Genomic DNA, 18261 nt, shown 5'->3' on the forward strand with positions numbered 1-18261 from the left:
GGCCCGTGCTAGGTCGCATGCTGCTGAGGGCCAGGCTGAGACCGCCACCAGAGGCCTGACCCCATAGCCCGGTGTCTCCTGGGGTATCACGAGCCCCTCAAGGTCTTTTGGTCTTTCTCCTCACATCCTGACCCCCTGACTTTGCAGGGGAATGCCCTGGGTTAAGGTCTTCTCCTTGAAACAACCGTGTTTGAGTAAAAAAGCCTGGAAAGGCCAGAGTGTTTCTGACCAAGAATCTCACACAGTTCTGCTCTGTACAGATGCGGGCATCTCAATGTCACTGGTCAAGTCCTTGGTCGACTGACTGTGTTCACTGGACCCCGGGTTCCAGGGGCAAGGGCCTTACCTGTTTGTTCACTTCCATGCCCCCTGTGAAAAGCACCTGCTGACACACAGTATATACTACAGGAATATCTGTTTGATGAATGAAGGAACTGATAATACATTTGAAACAGAATTCCCAATTTTTCTCTTCCGAACCATTTTTTTTTTCCCTACAAAGGTGTTTGTTATGTGTTTAACTAAACAGGACTGAATTTCTATACCAGCCTGATCGGGTTCAAATCGTGGCTCTTCCCCTGATTAGCAAGTTACTCCGCCTCTTTGTGCCTCGTTGTCCTCCTGGGGAAATGGGGGCAGCATGGCACCTGCCTTAAAGTTAGTGCAGGACACTGTCAGGGCGGTAGCTATTATCATCGTCATCATTGTTTTCTGTTTCCATCTGTGAGCCGGGCCAGGGGCTTCCAGCACCAAGGTGACAGGAGGTGCTGCCTCAGGGTGACTCAGGTTCCGGGCTGCACCGCGGAGGGTTCACCGAAAGGGCCACAGTGTCCCCTGGGAAGTGACAAGGAAACGCCTGGCCGGTGAGCGTGAAGGGAAGTGAATGAATGGCGGTTAGCACGAGCTGGAAAATGCACGCTCGCTGGAGTTGCTCAATCCATCCGGTGGCGGTGAAGCCCGATTTCCTGGGAGAGCCCGGCGCGGGTCCCGGGTGCGAGGAAGGTGCTCGGGGCACAGTGTGCAGGTGCCGGGGCGTCTGGCTGGGGGAGGCAGGAGGCTCAGGTCTGAATGCTGGAGGTGCTGGGGGGACTCCCATGTACCTTCCGCACCCCAGCTGGGGTCCTGGAGCCAATGACACGGGGTCTTTGGAAGGAGGAGTGAAGGAAGGCCGCCTGGGCTATTTCTGGCTTAATGCGGGTGTCCCTCAGCCTCCTGCCTTCCGAGGACCCGTCTTCTTTCACTTTCACTTTCAAGGAGAAAGACACTTTTCTCCCAAGATGGGGACCCTGGCGCCTCCCCCACCTCCACATGTTCTCAGGATGGCATGCTTCTCCTCGCCGCTCCTTTGCCTGCTCCGGCTGAGCCCTTTATTTCCACCCCAGTCTCACCCCTTGAGGCTGCCGGTCTCACTCTGCACCTGCCACCCACACTGGGTCAGCCCGAGTTCCTTCATCCCTCCCCCCACGTAATAATAACAATGGCAATCATAGTAATAGCTCACGTTTGTTGAGCACTTACCGTGTGCCTGGCATTCTGCGCGTTGTTTTATAGGAAATAACTTATTTAATCCTCAAAACAACCTGTGAAATAGGTGGCCCCCTTCACACCCCCAGTTCACAGATGGGGAAACCAAGTCCCAGAGAGGCCAAGTCTGAACTTGACAGAGGAGCTGGCTGGTGGTCTCCTGGGCGTCCTCCTGCCTGAGCCCTGAGTACATCCTCAGGCCGCAGAGTATGCCTGGCAGCCAGATGAGGACCCTGGCAGTGAGAGCGAGTCCCTCTCCATTGCTCAGAAGGCAGGTAGGAAATGTCAAGGGCAATTTGAAACAACAACTTATCCATGGGCTTTGGCACATTGGTCCGGTGCTCTCAGTTGTAAGGAATAAAAACCCAACCTATACAACCTATAGAGGCTTTAAAAATAAGGACACAGTATCTCTCACACCGGTGGAAGTAATACGGAATCAGGGATTGGTTAATTCAACAGCTTAGTGACATCAACAAGGACCCAGGTGCTGGGACTTGGGCTTTGCTCTCCAACTGGCTCTCCTCCTTGGCTCAGGATGGCTGCCACTGCTCCAAACATCACGACTTCTCCCCACCAATATTAGAAAGAGAAGAGCCTGTTTCTTCCCCCCCCCCCCTTTACTTAAGAAGTTTCATGCATCATTTTTTAAACTGTTGGTATCATCAAGAACTCTATGTAATGTTTTATAAATGTTCTTTTTTTTTTTAAATATATATTTTATTGATTTTTTACAGAGAGGAAGGGAGAGAGATAGAGAGTTAGAAACATCGATGAGAGAGAAACATCGATCAGCTGCCTCCTGCACATCTCCCACTGGGGATGTGCCCGCAACCCAGGTACATGCCCTTGACCGGAATCGAACCTGGGACCTTTCAGTCTGCAGGCCGATGCTCTATCCACTGAGCCAAACCGGTTTCGGCTATAAATGTTCTTTTATATTACAGTGAGAGCACTGAGCTTGAGACCTACCCTTTTGACAACTTTTAAGTGCACAATACAATACTGTTAACTACAGACACGACACAGCAGATCTGGAGGACTTCATTCATCTTGCATAATTAAAACGTACTACCTGTCGAACAGCAACTCCCCATTTCCCATTGAGAGCCACCATTCTATTTCTTTCAGTTTCACTATTTGAAATCTGTCATTTGTCCTTCTGTGACTGGCTTATTTCACTGGGCATAATGATCAAGCAATCCCACTTCTGGGTATTTATGCAAAAGAACTGAAATCAGAATCTCAAAGAGCTATCTGTACTCCCGGGTTTCATTGCAGCACTATTTACAGTAGACCCGCTGTGGAAACAACCTAAATGTCCGCGACAGAAGAATGGAGAAAGAAAATGTGGTATTTACATACAATGCAATATTAGCCAACCTTAAAAAGAAAGGAAATCCTATCTTGCCCTAAGAGCAATAAGCCCCTGTCTCTTTTGAAGAGCCAAGGAACAGTCCCCAGATTTCCCGGCAGGTATCATTGGCCAGAATTGAATTCCACGGGCGTGCTAAACCAATCACTGACAGAGGGGAAGCGACCACTGTGATTGGCTAAACACAATTAGGACCCACCCCTCAGAGCTTGGCTGTTGCCCCCTTCCCTGTGTCTATGGGGTGGTGTGTGTGGCAGAGGACAGGGGTGTGGGGGAGTGTCTGACTACAATGGGGTCTGTTAAAAATAGGAAGTAGGAGGAATGGCCAAAACGAGGAACAGCTCATTACCTCATTACCGCTGCCAGCACATCTACCGCTGGGCCCTCCGAACTGCCTCCACTGCTGTGCCTTTGACCTCATTCTCCTTATAAATTCTGTAAGCTCGCCATGTTCCTCCCAGAAATTCCCTCTCTGCTTCCGTCAGCCAGACCTCTCGCTGAGACACTCGAATTTCCTAAAGCATTTCCCTCAGTCCTGTTATCACCACAGTATCACTGCTGGTATTTATTGAGCACTTGCTGCGTGTTAGGCCCTGTGCAAAGCACGCACCTACAGCAGGGGACCTCAGCCAGGGCGCTCTGTCCTGCAGGGATCACTTGGTAATGTCTGATGGTATCTGTGGCTGTCGCAATCCAGGGCGGGGAGTCGACTTGCATCTAGTGGATTAAGAAGAGAGGGATGCTGCAAAGCACAGGACGGTCCCGCAAGAGAAGATAACCCGGCCCCAAGGCCAGTAGTAGGGAGGGTGAGAAACTGCCTGGAGTTTGAGCGAGTCCTCCTGTTAGGGTACTTCCCAGGGAAGTTCCGGTCCAGAGGGACCTTTGTGTCCGGGTTGAAAGGCCTGGCCCTCGATATTCAGAAGAGGGTGGCGAGAAGCATCCTGGGTGTGCCAAGGCCCGTGCTCAGCCGCCGGGGACAGGAGGCCCAGCCTCAGCCCTCAGGAGTTGGAGCCCATTTTACTTCCTTAGGTTATTCTGTTTGCCTCCTGCCTTGTCCCCAGAGTTGCTTGAGGCAGCTAGAACCAGTGGTCATTACTCAGATTAGAAAAGAAACGAACACATCAGCTCCATGGGTAGATCCTCAAAGTAGTGCCTCCTGGGGAAAGTCACACAGGGCCATGGAGGGAAGGCAAGAGGTATGTGTATTCAGGAGAAAGCTCATGAACTGCAGGAATTCTAGTAGCTGCGAGCAATGGAAACCCAACTCAAAGAGGGTTTAGAAAGGGAGGATGAGAGAAAAATATGTCCTGGCTTACGTAACTAAGAATTTCAGGGCTACATCTGCTTCAGACATGGCTGGATCCAGGAGCAACAATGATGTGTTTAAGACGTGGGCCGTCTGCCTCTCTCAGCTCTGCTTCGCCCTGTGTTGGCTGTATTTACAGGCAGTCTTTGCTCCTAGGGCAGTCGTGGGCAAACTACGGCCCGCGGGCCGGATCCGGCCCGTTTGAAATGAATAAAACTAAAAAAAAAAAAAAGACCGTACCCTTTTATGTAATGATGTTTACTTTGAATTTATATTAGTTCACACAAACACTCCATCCATGCTTTTGTTCCGGCCCTCCGGTCCAGTTTAAGAACCCATTGTGGCCCTCGAGTCAAAAAGTTTGCCCACCCCTGTCCTAGGGGGACGCAGTAGCCATGGCTGCTCCAGGCTGACAGGCCACCAGCTCAGCCATCTCAAGGCGAAATGTCTTTTATTCTACAGAACTGACCTCTGTTGGCGTTGGGTGGATGGTGTGCCCATCTCCAACCCATGTAGCCAGGGGCCTGGAAAGCTCTCGTCACCTGGTCTGGTCCAGGCATCTACCCCTGGGCATGGGGTCGGCTTACCTGATCACCATGGACCAAGGGGTGGTGTCACCCCAGGGAAAATCAGCGTATATTCTCCAGAAGACGGGGAAATGGGTCCTGGGTGGGCCCAGAGCTCTGCAAATACAGCACCTTCCACAGTTCATCCACCGAATCTAACCAGGACCTGCTTTGAGCCTGGCGTCAAGCCCAGAAATGAATCTGGCACCTTTCTGCCCGTGGGGAGGAGGGGAAGATAGAAATAAGTGTAATTCAAAGCTCCGTGTGACATGTCCTGGGAGAGAGAAACAAACAAACGGCTACAGACATTAGCGGCGAGGCCGTAACACTCATCCCTGAGGTGGGGTGAGAAAGGCACCCTGCTGGCAGGAATGGCGCCGAAGCTAGGGAGGTGGGAAGGGACAGGGTGTGTTTGAGGAACCCAGGGGTCGTCCACTTGGTTGGCCGCATGGGGAACAAGGCTGCGGAGGTCTGGTAGTTGGTGCAGGGTTGGGCTAACCCAGCCAAGGTGTTTAGACTTTATCCAGGTGGCGGCAGGGAGCCATCGATGGTTCTAGAGCAAAGCAGAGATGGGATCTAGAGGTGTGTTTTCAGTCGACGAGTGTGGAAGAAGAAGGGCTGGAACAGGGAGCGGCTAGGAGGATTATTGGGCGGCTGTTGCAATCGTCCTGGGGCAGGTGCTGGGTGTCTGAACCAGGACAAGGCAGTGGGAGGAGGCAGGTGGCAGCTTTCCTTGTTCACCTGCCTCTAAAACACCTCAACTCAGCACACTCTGAGCCAAGCACAGCTTCTGCCCCCCAGATCTGCTCCTCCCCCCACACCCCCAGGATGGAAGATGGTACCACCAGCCTCTTGATTACTGGACCAGAGACCCCAGAACTGTCCTGGACTCCTCTGCTTTCCTGTGGCCTCCACAGCATGCCCCACAGGTAACACTGTGGCTTCAACTTTCAAAATACACCCTCCATGTGACTTCCCCCACGTCCGTGCCCACCACCCTGGGCCAGGTCACTGCCCACCCCCCTCGAGCTCCCCATCCAGGGTGTTCTCTCCAAAGCAGCCAGAGGGCTCCTCGAAAAAGACACTGTCTGTTCTGTGACATGAATTAAAAAGCAGCTCCTGCACTGTCCTGCTCAGGGCCCTCCTGTGGGTCTTCATCACAGTTAGAAGGAAACCCGAAATTCCCGCCCTGGCCTGGATCCCTGCGCTTCTGGACGCTGGACCCCTTTGTCCTCACCTCTGTCACTCAGCTCCACACTGGCTTCCTCACCCTCCGCTAACAGGTCAAGCCATTCCCTACTCAAAGTGCCCGGGGGCCAAGGCACACAGTAAGAGCTCAACACATGTGGGCTGGACGGAGGACTGGGAGACAGCGGCCTAAACCCTGGCAGCAGGGCGAGGAGAGAGTGGGGCTCCTGTGGGTAGATACCAAGGTTACCTAGTTATGCTGAACAAAGCTCCCTCCCCCGCGCCCCGGTGCCCTAGCTGGTTCCGGAGGAAGGACCATGGGCACCCCAGCCCCAGCCCCCACATCTGCTGAGCAGCCCTGGCGCCTGCCTGCTGCCTGTCCCCAGCCAGACTGGGAGTCAGGCTAAGGAGGAAGGAAGCGAGGGGTCAGAGGAGGCTTGTTTTTTGCCTGGGCCCCATCCCCTCTCCAGCTCCTGGCCCTTCTCCGAAAGTCAGGGACACAGGCAGCCGAGGGGAGCGCAGAGCTGACGACCAGGTGGCAGGGGACTGACACAAGGGCCTTGGCGAGGTCAGGACACTGCCCTTAGCCTCTGAGACCCACGCCTCTCCTTTCACTCTTCCTTAGGAAGACGGAGGATCACAGAGCTGCCGTCTTGACACACATGCTGGACCGCCAGGTAGACTTGCACCCGCGAGAGCAGGGGTTCTCAACCTTCCTAATGCCGCGACCCTTTAGTACAGTTCCTCATGTTGTGGTGACCCCCGACCATAAATTATTTTCGTTGCTACTTCATAACTGTCATGTTGCTACTGTTATGAATCGTCATGTAAATATCTGATATGCAGGATGTATTTTCATTGTCACAAATTGAACATAATTAAAGCATAGTGATTAATCACAAAAAACAATATGTAATTATACATGTGTTTTCCGATGGTCTTAGGCGACCCCTGTGAAAGGGTCGTTCGACCGCCAAAGGGGTCGCGACCCACAGGTTGAGAACCACTGCGCTAGAGGGTCCTGTTTGCTGCTGCCAACAGGGGGACAGGGATCCTGGACAACAGAGGTGGTTTTAGTTCATCCTGGGGAACGTCCCGACAGTGCGGCCCATTAAAGCCTCTGGATCAGCCATGGCCGGGAGGACACCAAGTCACTGATCCATCGTGGGGCACAAACCACCAGCGCATAGCACCTGCCAGAGCACCCGTCTCCCAGCCAGGAAGACTGGAGACAGGAGAGCTAGGCCCAGGGAGCGCGAAGCCAATCCGGACGCGGAGTACACGTGCAGAAAGGGCACGGGGGCCTGGTTCCCGCGTGTCAGGCCGTGTTCCAGCCTTTTACCTGCATCACCGGGTGGCGTTCATTCAACAATCCGCCGAGCACTGACAATGTGCAGGACACCGTTCCCGACGTTAGTAGTGAGCAAAGCACCCCAAAGGTCCTGCTTGCATGGAATGACATTCGCGTGCGGCAGCATATAAACAGGCCATGCAGTGTGTTGGGAGGGCTGGGTGTTGCGGGGAGAGGTAAAGCAGAGAGAGAATCGTGTTATGGGAAGGAGTATCAGTGGCATCGTATAATTTAGGCACATTATCATTATCTCTATTTTGCAGGTGAGGAGGCTGGGGTACAGAGAGGCTCTGTGACTTGCCCAAGGTCCCATAGCTGTTAAGTGGCAGAGACAGGATTTGAACCTAAGCCCTCTGGCTCCGGAGTCCTGATTCCTGCGAGGAGGAGGACAGCAGGTCCTCTGTCTTTGGCACAGCCCCCCACCCCCACAGCCTCAGATCAGAAAGGGACTCGGGGAGGGCCCGGCAGCCAAGGTGAGGAGGATGACAGCTGGCTTTGGCATTGAACCAGCCCCCAACTCCCAGCCTTGGAAGGCATGTCTCCTCCCCAGGCCTCAGTTTCCACCTCTGTAAAATGGGGAGCTGCAATTCCTGCCTGGAATGGGCACCTGCCTGGACTGAGGTCATGGCTGTGGGACTGTTTCTCTAAATGGACCTAGTAGCCCCCCAATAGCTGTCACGATTGTCCTGCAATCCACTCTCCATGTGCAGCCAGAGAGAGCTCCACAAAACACAGCCAGACCTTGCCACTTCCCCATGCAAACCCTCCAGAGGCTCCAGTTCACTCAGAACGAAGTTCCAACGCCAGACCCTGGCCCTCAGGCGGCCCTCCACGTCCTCTCCCCTCGCTGCCCTGGCCTCCTGGCTGCTCCTGCACATCCCGGCTCAGCCCTGCCACCAGCTTGTGCGCTTCTCCCCGCTCTGCCTAAACCCCTTTCCTCACAAATGGGCAACAAATGGGACCCAGCCTGCTCTGCTGTCCCCAGGTGTCAAGAAGCTCCGGGACAGGCCCAGATGAAGATGGAAACATGTGCAGACGGGAGGGCGGACTCACTCAACACACTGGCGCACACAGCCCACCATACACGGAGGTGGAGACACATGCAGATACACCGGGGAGATACACAGACAGACACAATAGATGCCGCAAGCCGCAAGCCTGCTCAGACACACCACTACAGTGTGCAAGACATGCGTGGGCACACTCAGAGACAGTGTTGGACACGCATCCCCTTCCATACACACACATGCCCACACACACACACACACACACACACACACACACACACACCCCTCCTTCAGGGGCCCGGAACAGCCCTGCGCCAAGTGTCCTGGGACAGGGACTGCCTGCAGCCAGCCATGGCGGGAAGGTGTCCCAGAGAACAATGCCTCCCCTCCCTGCCACCTGCACAGACACAAGGAGCCATTGTCAACCTGGTGCATGCCACAGGGCAGCCTCTCAACAGGCTCCCCTGGCGGCTGTGCCTGTGTGTGGGGGCGGAAGCCTGGCGGCTCCCCAGGCCCACCTGCTCCCACCCACTCACCCCAGGACCCTACCTCCAGAGCCTCCTGCCTGGTCCTGCAGACCCTGAGGGTTTAACACCCGGCCCACCCTCCCTCCCCAACTCCTTGGGGCTGATGAACTCTTCCCAAGGCACAGCCAGGGATGACAAGGGGAAGGGCTTGGTAGTCAGAAGTGTGGCACGTAGATCCCAACACACTCGCTGTGTGACCTCAGGCAAGTCACTTTGCCCCCCTGAGCCTCAGTGACCTCATCTGTAAAATGGGATCGTGCTATCAGCTTCTCACAGGGTTGGTGGGATGGTAAACTGAGTCAGAGCATACAAAATGCCAAGGCATTGGGCGCAGCCCCGAGATCCTGGAGAGGCCTAGGATCTACTGCCAGTCCTGCCGCCTCCTTGTCACAAGGCCTTGGGAAATTGATGTCCCCTCGCTGCACCGCAGTCTTCTCACCTTGCAAGGGATGATCACTGTCCCTTCCTCCCAGGGGTCTCCATTCTGTGAAACCCATACACACAGCTCAGGGTACATCTGGCACACAGTAGGCACTCAATCACTGCTGGCCGTGATCATTATCTTACACGGACTGGGGCTTCTTTATTCATTCAGTCCTTCTTTGCATTCATCTGACCAATGTTTTCTGCATACCTACTATGTGCCGCAACAGGTGCTGAGCATCTCACCCTGAAGTTGCTCTGTCCCACTATGACACTGTGGGCCCCTGATTGATGTTTGTTGACAGACTGAATGAGAGAAGGCTATTTGGTGATTATCATCACTTCCAGGCACCCCAAGGACAGCTCAGAGTGGTCAGGTGGCCAAGGTCGGCCTTTTAGTGGGTTGCTGCATCAGGCCAAGGCCCTTTGTCTGTAAAGTGGGAACAGGCCACTGATCCCTGCTCCATTAGCAAGGACAGAGCAGCAGGGCAGAGCGAGGGAGAGTGCTGCCACCCTGCCAGAGGCACCCCCATCTTTTCAGGGTCTCTGCTCAAATAGAATCTCCCCCAGGCACCTGTACCCCCCTGGTAACCCCACAGCCACACTGACTAGTTTCATCAGAACACTCACAGCCCCACCTGATTTCAGAGGATGCACTGAGTGGCTTGTCTGGCTCAATGTCTCCTCCTAACCCGGATTTCTCGGCCTCAGCATCACTGACACTCAGGGCCAGACCAGGCTCTGTGGTGAAGGGCTGTCCTGTGGCCCGTGGGTTAGATTAGCAGCAGCCTCTGCCCACTAGATGCCACTAGCCTCCCCTCCCCCTCCCCCAGCTGTAACACCACAAACGCCTCCGACCATTGCCAAATGTCCCTGGGGGACAAAATAGTATTTGGCTGAGAACAGCTGGCTGAGATAATGAACTCAAGGAGGGCAGAGATTTTTATCTGAGTGGTTTCCTGCTGTTTGCCCCAGTGTATACAGTAAGCATTCAAAGCATATTTGTCAAGTGAATCCTGAACGGATGAATCCCATGGACAGAGGCTGTGCCCCTTTCCTGGAATGTTCTTCCACCTCTTTGTCTGGTGAACTCCTACTCATACTTCAGGACCTTAGTAGGCAACATGGATGAGGAAAGTGGGCTGAGCAGGAAGGGGGCGAAGACGAGAGTCCCTACTCTGTGCCACTGTGAAAGGGGCAGCGTGACCCACTCCAGCTCCTATGCCTGCAGGAACGGGGGCCAGGATAGCCAGATCTTCCCGTTTTTTCAAGAGAAGCCAGAGAAATAAATTTTATGTGAAATCTCCTGGTCTTTCGAATGTTTCACATTTTTAAAAAATACTTCACGAGCCAAATCAAACAGACCCCTGGCTTGGATTTGGCCTACGGGTGGCTGGTTGGCAAGGTCTGCTTTAAGAGGTTTAATGGGTACAGTCTCCTTTGAGTCTGATAAAGGGTTTGAAGCAGTTCTCCCTGGAGGCTCGCTCGCTCCCCCTCACTGGAGCAGTGTGGGCAGGGTCTGCATGTAGCAAGGCAGTTCTGATGGGCAGATGCAAAGCCCCCAGAACTAGGCCCAGCCTATCCTCAGCCAACCACAGGCCCAGCTCAACCCAGAGACTGTGAAAGGCCAGTTTGTGGCTCCAGAATGCCCACGTCAGGCCCAGGGGAGAGCAGTCCTCATGCCGAGGCTGTTTACCCCAGACTCCTTGGGGGTCAAAACAGGGAAACCAAGGCAGGCCTGGGCCCAGTGGCCTCGAGGGCGGCTCGGAGGAGCCAGGACGCAGACTGCTCTGGAAAGTCCCTCCTAAGGAACTGGTTGGGTGCCAGAGAGAGAGGACACCCGGGGTCTCCTAGTCTCTGAGGCTCTGGCCGCATCCAGCAGCTCCTCGGGCCTCTGCCCTTCCTGGGACAGAACTTTCCAGAAACAGAAGTTGAAAAAGCCCCTCTCTGCACCCCTGGGCTCCCTTGATGGGAACTGTGGGGTTGCAGAAGAGGGGCACGAACCCCGCTCTCAAGGCCCCATGTTGGCTGGAGACCCCCAAAATCAGAGCCAGCTGCCTCCACTGTTCATAACCCTCTGGAGGATCTGAAGGGCCCCACCAGCCATTTCCCTCAGCCAGACCCGAAACCAGCCAGGCCCCGGTCACCACCCACCACCCACCACCCCCCAGGAGGCCGAGGCCCACAGACCAGGCTTCAGAGCCTGCTGAGCTGTGTGAGCCGAGACAGGTCACCTGGCTCTCCAGCCCTGGTTCTGCATCTGCAAAAGGCCCCCTTCTGTTGCAGAAAGTCAACACGCACTCGGCACATGGTTGGTGCTGGGAGGGGAGAAAAGATAGTGACATTTAGAGTGCAAGTGCTCTGTGCTGGCACTGAACAGTCTACACCCTTCATCCTCACCACACACCCCTGCACTTCTTCACTCAACAAACATTTGGTGAGCACCTACTATGTGCCAGGCTCTGAAGATGTAACGGAGAATAACAGAACTGAACTCGAACACTTTGGAGCTTAGAATCTAGGGGGTGGGGAGTAAATAAACTCCCAAAATAATAATGTCAAGTAGTGTGTATGTGGGGGCGGGGGGCAGGGGAATGGGATTAATGCAGGGTAAAGAGACAAAGAGTAATATGAGCAATTTAAAAGAGGAGGTCAGAGCAGGTCTCCTAGGAACATTGAAACAGAGACCCGAATAGGGTGAAGGAGGGGTATCTGTGGGAAATATGTTGCAGGCAGAGGAAACAACAAGTGCAAAGGCCCTGAAGCAGGGTAGAGAGAGAATAAGCAATGAGGTTGTAGGGGGAAGAGGAGGGCAGAAAATGTAGGGCCCTCCACAGGGAGGACTTTGGTTTTTCTGCCAAGTGAGGTCGGAGCCATGTGGAGATTTTGAGCAGAGGAGGGTCATGCCCTGGCTTCCTATTATTATCCCCACTTTAGAGATGAGGAAACTGAGGACCAGAGAGGTAAAGTCACTTGCCTAAGGTCACACAGCCATTGAATGACAGAGGTGGGACTGGAACCCATATCCATGTGACTCCAAGGTCAGAATTTTAATTCCTCGAATGCCCCTGGTTCTGGCACGATCGGGAGGACGGATCGGGTGGGGCGAGCAGGGACCTCTCAGAGCTGCTCTTTGCAGCTCCTGTCTCTGCCTGGCATGCCGAATCTTTTCCTCACGCGCCCTCGGCCATCCTGTAACTGCCTGGGGCTGGGTGAGCTCCAACATGGGAGACCCGCCCCGCCCCTGTGCAGACTGGATTTTCAGTGACGGATAAAAGGGGCCATTCAAGGACCCCCAGCACTAACAGAGGGTGACAGGCCAGGGCGTGGAGCCTCTGGGGCAGCTGGGGCTGTCTCTAATCTAGAGTGGCCAGGGCAAGTCCCATGCTTGCTTCAAGGACAATCACTTTCTTTTTCTTGTAAAAGGAAGAGAAATTGTCAGCCGTTTGGTTTCACTCTGAGCTTGTCGATGTCTTTCCAGTAACTGAAGGGTGAGGGGCTGGGCCGCTGCTGGGAGACTGCCTGTGGAGGCTCTGAGGGCCGTGGTTGATGCCACCTGACCCCCCTTACATCACCCCCGCTCCGCACCCCTCCGGCCTCCTCCAATAATTGTGGTATTTGGTTTCCCTTGACACCGAATGTGAAACTCCCCTGGAGGTAATGCAGAAGGGAATCGTGTCAATCTCTGAACTGTGGTTGAATGAAGGTATTCTTAGGCGCCTGCTTGTGAGGGTGGTGAACTCCTGATGCTAAAAGCAGAATTGCTTTTCAGTAAATGTGATTACTCAAAAGGAAGTTGTCACCGCCACCGCCACCTCGAGCCTCATCTAACTGCCACCCTGTCTGTCAGGCCCAGGGCAGGAGGGGATCTTTCTGTGGCTCCCAAGGATCCTACCAAGCCCCCCGGGGGGTGGGGGCAACTCTGGGTGTCCCCGCAGACCCTGGCCCGCTGAAGCTGAAATTCACATGCCCACAGCCTGCCCAGGCATCGTATCTCAAGGTACCAGCCACCTGCTGACTCAGCACTGGGTCTCCACCCTGGAGTGGTCTTGGCTGGGCTGAGCTGGAGCTGAGGGTGGGGCCGAGGGCAGAAGGGAGAGCTGGTGGTTGACTCTTTTTCTTGAGAACTAGTGTCTATCTTGGCAACTCGTTTATTTTAACCCCTGTTTCCTCTTCTCTAAAATGAGAGGAGGCATAATGACACCCTAATGTCAAGCGCTAAACATAGCAATGGGCATGGTAGATGCTTAATAAATGGTAAAGTTATTAATAGTGAAAATGACACTGGATTCAAATCAGACAGACCAGGGCTCAGACCACAGCTCCACAGTCTACTCCTTGCATAACCTTGGACAAGTCTGTTCACCTCTCTGAGCCTCAGTTGTCTCCTGTAGGGACACTAATGATAACTACTGTGCAAGATTGGTGAGAGAATTCGGTGGGTTGAGACATGTAAGTCATCAGGCACACAGTAGGTATGCAGTACCCATGAGTTCCATTCCTTCCCTTTATTGCCTTAGAGAGGCTGGCCCCTGGGCTATTGGTCCACCGGAACAGCCCAGCCCACAGGCAATGGCTGTGTTCTTCCTTCACTGAGAAATGTCCCTGAAAGTACGTCCCAGAGTCCAGAGGGCAGACGAGGACCAACCAGGCCACCTCGATGCAGGCCACTCGGTACACACTTCTCTGTGAGAAAGGACTCAAGGTAAAACCACAGGATGGCCGATCCCAGTCCCAGCCTAGAGCGATCAGAGGACACCTTGCCAGGTCCCTTCGTCCACCTCCACGGCCCTGAAAAGTAACAAGCACATGAGTGAGCACTGAGCTCTGTGTGTCTCATGGATCATCTCATTGAGTCCTCTTATTGTGGAAACGGGGGCTTAGGGCAGTGAGAGGCCTGGTAAACTGAGATTTGAACCCAGGCTGCCCCATTGTCAAGCCACATACTTAACCACTGCACTGTGTTGATGCTTGAGATTCAGATTGTGCCTCCATGTTACCAAAGATACAATTATATTCAGACACATCTGGGTAGAAAAAAAACTGTATTTGTGTTCTTTTTTTTTTTTTTTTTTTAATCCTCACCCCTGAGGATATTTTTCCATTGATTTTTTAGAGATAGTGGAAGAGAGAGGGAAAGACAGAGAGAAATATCCATGGGAAAGAAACACATCGATTGGTTGCCTCCTGCATGTGCCCTGCCCAAGGCCCAGGCCTGGAAGAAGCCTGCAACCGAGGTACGTGCCCTTGACCAGAATCGAACCTGGGACCCTTCAGTCCACAGGCCGACTCTCTACCCACTGAGCCAAACCGGCTAGGGCTGTGTCTGTGTTCTTTATTAATTTTTTTAATTTTGACATTATTATAGATTCATAAACATTGGAAGCAGTAAACAGAGAGGTTCCATGTATCCTCCCCCCAGTTTCCCCCCAATGATAACATCTTGCAAAACTTGAGTGCGATGTCACAACCGGGATGCGGACACTGATACGGCCAAGGCATTTCCATCTCCACCAGGATCCCTCCTGCTGCCCTTTCTGAGCCAAACCTCCTTCCCACCCCGCACTCCGTCCCTGACCCTTGGCAACCACTAATGGGCTCTCCATCTCTATAATTGTGTGAGTTTAAGAATGTTATATAAATGGAATTTGGTGGGATTGAGTTTTTCACTCAGCACAATTCCCTAAAGATCCATCCAAATTGTTGCTTGGGTCAGTATTCGGTTCCTTTTTATTGCTGAGTAGCATTCCATTGTATGGATGTGCCATCGTTTCTCTATTCGCTATGAAAGGGCATCTGAGGTGCTTCCAGGTTCTGTCTGTTATGAATCAAACTGCTATGCACCCTGGTGGACGGGATTTGGTGTGAAGATTAGTTTCCATTTCTACGTCCAGGAGTGTGATTTCTGGGTCATATGGTAGTTTTTAAGAAATTGCCTATTTTCCAGGACATGGTACCATGTTACATTCCCACCCGGAACGTCTGAGTGATCAGTTTCTCCAGTCCTCGCCAGCATTTCGAGTTCTCGTTATTCTTTTGGTTTTAGTCACTCTGATTGGTGTGCACTAGCAATATCTCGCTGTGGTTTTAATTTGCATTTCCCTAATGGTCAGACACTGAGCCTCTTCTCATGCGCTTATTTGCATCTGTGCCTCCTCTGCAGTGAAATGTCTGGTCTGGCCTTTTGCTCATTTTCTAAGTGGGTTTTCTTTTTTAATTGCTGGGTTTTGAGAGTTCTTCATCCGTTCTAGACACCAGCCCTTTGTCAGATAGGTTGTTTGTGAATATTTTCTCCCCGTCTGTAGCTTTTCTTCTCGTCCTGGTGAAGGGCCTTTCACAAAGCAGACGGTTTTAATTTTGGTGAGGCACAATTTATCAACTTTGCCTTCTATGATTCATGCTTTTGGTGTTCAAGTCTAATAATTCTTTGCCTATATGTGATGTGAGGTAATTCTGTTTCTCTTTTCGTATGGATGTCCAATCGCTACAGCACGGTTTATTGAAAAGGTTATCCTTTTTTCATTGAACTGTTTTCACCTTGTCAAAAACCAGCTGGGCATGTTTGTGTGGGCCTCTAGCTGGGTCTTCTGTTCTATCCCATTGATTTATGTCTATCGCTTGGCCAATACTACACTGTCTTAATTACTGTGTAGTAAATCTTAATATTGAATGGAATGATTCCTCCTGCTTTGTAGAAAAGTGTACGTCACATTTAATTCATTGGTAAGCGGGGTGGCAAAGTTCTGTTCCTCCACTTATTCACTTAGAAACAATAAGGCACAGATGGCCAAGGGCCCACCAAGGAGTCATGCTTCTCCTCCAAAAAGCAGAGTTGTAGAAAAGCAACTACCCGGTCAGGCAATTACCCAACTGCCTTTGCATCTGGGTGGAAACACGTGACGAGTTCTGGAATGTGGGGGGATATGTATGCATGTATGTCACTCTGGGTGCGTGGGTGCCTCTCCACCATCCCGCCTCTCTTTGGCTGGATGTGATGCCCAGGGTGACCTTAAAAGCTACCAGTTGAAGATGGCAGTGCCCCCATCAGTCAGGAAGCCTGAGTGACCATGCCAAGCAGGGCTTCTCCTCCCCATGCATCCCAAAGATTAAAAATGTCTGCATTTACAAATGAAGCGTTAGAACACTGTTACGTTTTAAAACTAAAAATAAACAGTACAACATATAAACTATCCATCCACGTACGGTTGAAACCATTTTATATACCCCTGGCATGGTCGCAGTCTGGGAAATACATAGTCTAAGCCCCCTGTTAGATATTCACCCCACTCCTCCTTCTACAGCCAGAAAAACAGAGCAGAGAGGGAAGGGATTTGCCCAAGGTCACACATGAAATCCAGGCTGAACCCAAGTCATTCCACTGGCTAAGTATCACCTCGTTCCATGAACCTTTGATTCTTTCTCTTGAAGGATGGGCAAGTCTGAGCGTGTGTCACCCGAGACTGCAAATGGACGATTATAAAGACAAATCATAATTAACAATCCCTTATGAGGCGGGTCAGAGAGCTTCCGGGGCAGGGTGGCGCCTCTGAGCGCTGTGTGTGGAGAGAAGTAATTTTAAGACTTCCCGCCTTTCATGGGGGGGGCGGGGGGGGGGGGGGCGCGGTGGAGGAACAACTGAAAACAAGCCTAATAAACACGGTTCGCGTAACTGTAGCCCAAGGAAAGAAGCGCTCACCTCCAGAGCCGCTCAGCCTCTAGGATGTGGGATTTGTCTGTGTGCTGAGGTTAAAGAAAAAAAAAAAAAGGCCAGGAGGGATTTATGGCAAAAAATAACATCAACAACAATAATCCCTTGTGGAACTGAGTGGGTCAATTCCTTGCAGTTGCTGAGCTGAGTGGGTCAAAAGGCATCTGAAATAGCAACTTTGGAGGAGGGAGGAGGGAGGAGGGAGGAGACTCACTAAACCCCGGTGCCACTGCGAGTCCTTTAGCCATGGACATTGCCATTCTGTGCCTCAATTTCCCCATCTATGAAATGGGGATTATAACAGCCCCTACCACCTAGGGCTGTTTGAAACTGTCGTCTCCAAAAAGGAACAACGGTCTCTCGAGAAGACTCTGGCATCCACCCAGGCGGAGTCTCTGTGCCTTGGCCATCGCGCCCCACATCACCCACTGTGCACCACAGGAATCCCCAGGCCCCACCTGACAGGCTAAGCCTCCAAGTTAAGTTGCAGTAAAGTTGTGTTGTTGACTCTCCAGCAGCTTCCCGCCTTGGGCTGTAGTGGGGCCAAGCAAAGGAGGGAGAACAAAGGCTTTTGTTTGCCCAGCCTCAGAGGAGGGTGAGAAGCAGGGACCTCTGCCTGGTCCTGTGGAAGCCCCCAGAGCTGTCTGCGCAGGCTTGGAGCCAGAGGGGACAAGTCAGAACAGCCGAGTGGGAGATCCAGGGCCCAGAGGCGGGAAGTGATGCTGGGAGAAATGTTCTCCATCCACCCATCCATTCATTCATTCATTCATCATCCATCCATCCATCCATCCATCCATCCATCCATCCATCCCACAAGCACATATTGAGCATTATGGGGGGCCAGGCCCAAAGTTGGACATGGGAAACAGCTGTGAAAAAAGTCCCTGTCCTCAAGGAGCTGGTAGTCTCGGCAGGGAGACGGGCAATAAACAACGCTATAAATATTAATATAATGACTGAGAAGTGCTAGCCAGAAAAATAAATCAAGATAGGAAGCGAGAATGCCGTGGTCAAGGAAGGCAAGAAAGAAGCCATGGGCCAGGTGTGGTGGGGGAAGAGCAAATGCAGAGGCCCTGCGGCAGGACTGAGATTGACATGTTGGCGCAAGAGCCTAGAGACCAGGCAAGTCATCATGAAGGGAGAGAAGGGGGGTGAGGGGAATTAGAGGGCAAAGCTGGAAGGGCCCGGGGAGCAGGGAGCTCCAGGTCCAGTTCTGGTTCTGTGTAGTTAGGAGATGGTTCCTTCCCTCTCCGGACCTCAGCGTTACCATCTGTGTAATGAAGACC

Source organism: Myotis daubentonii, chromosome 8 (genome assembly GCF_963259705.1).
Source record: "Myotis daubentonii chromosome 8, mMyoDau2.1, whole genome shotgun sequence".
Taxonomy (NCBI): domain Eukaryota; kingdom Metazoa; phylum Chordata; class Mammalia; order Chiroptera; family Vespertilionidae; genus Myotis; species Myotis daubentonii.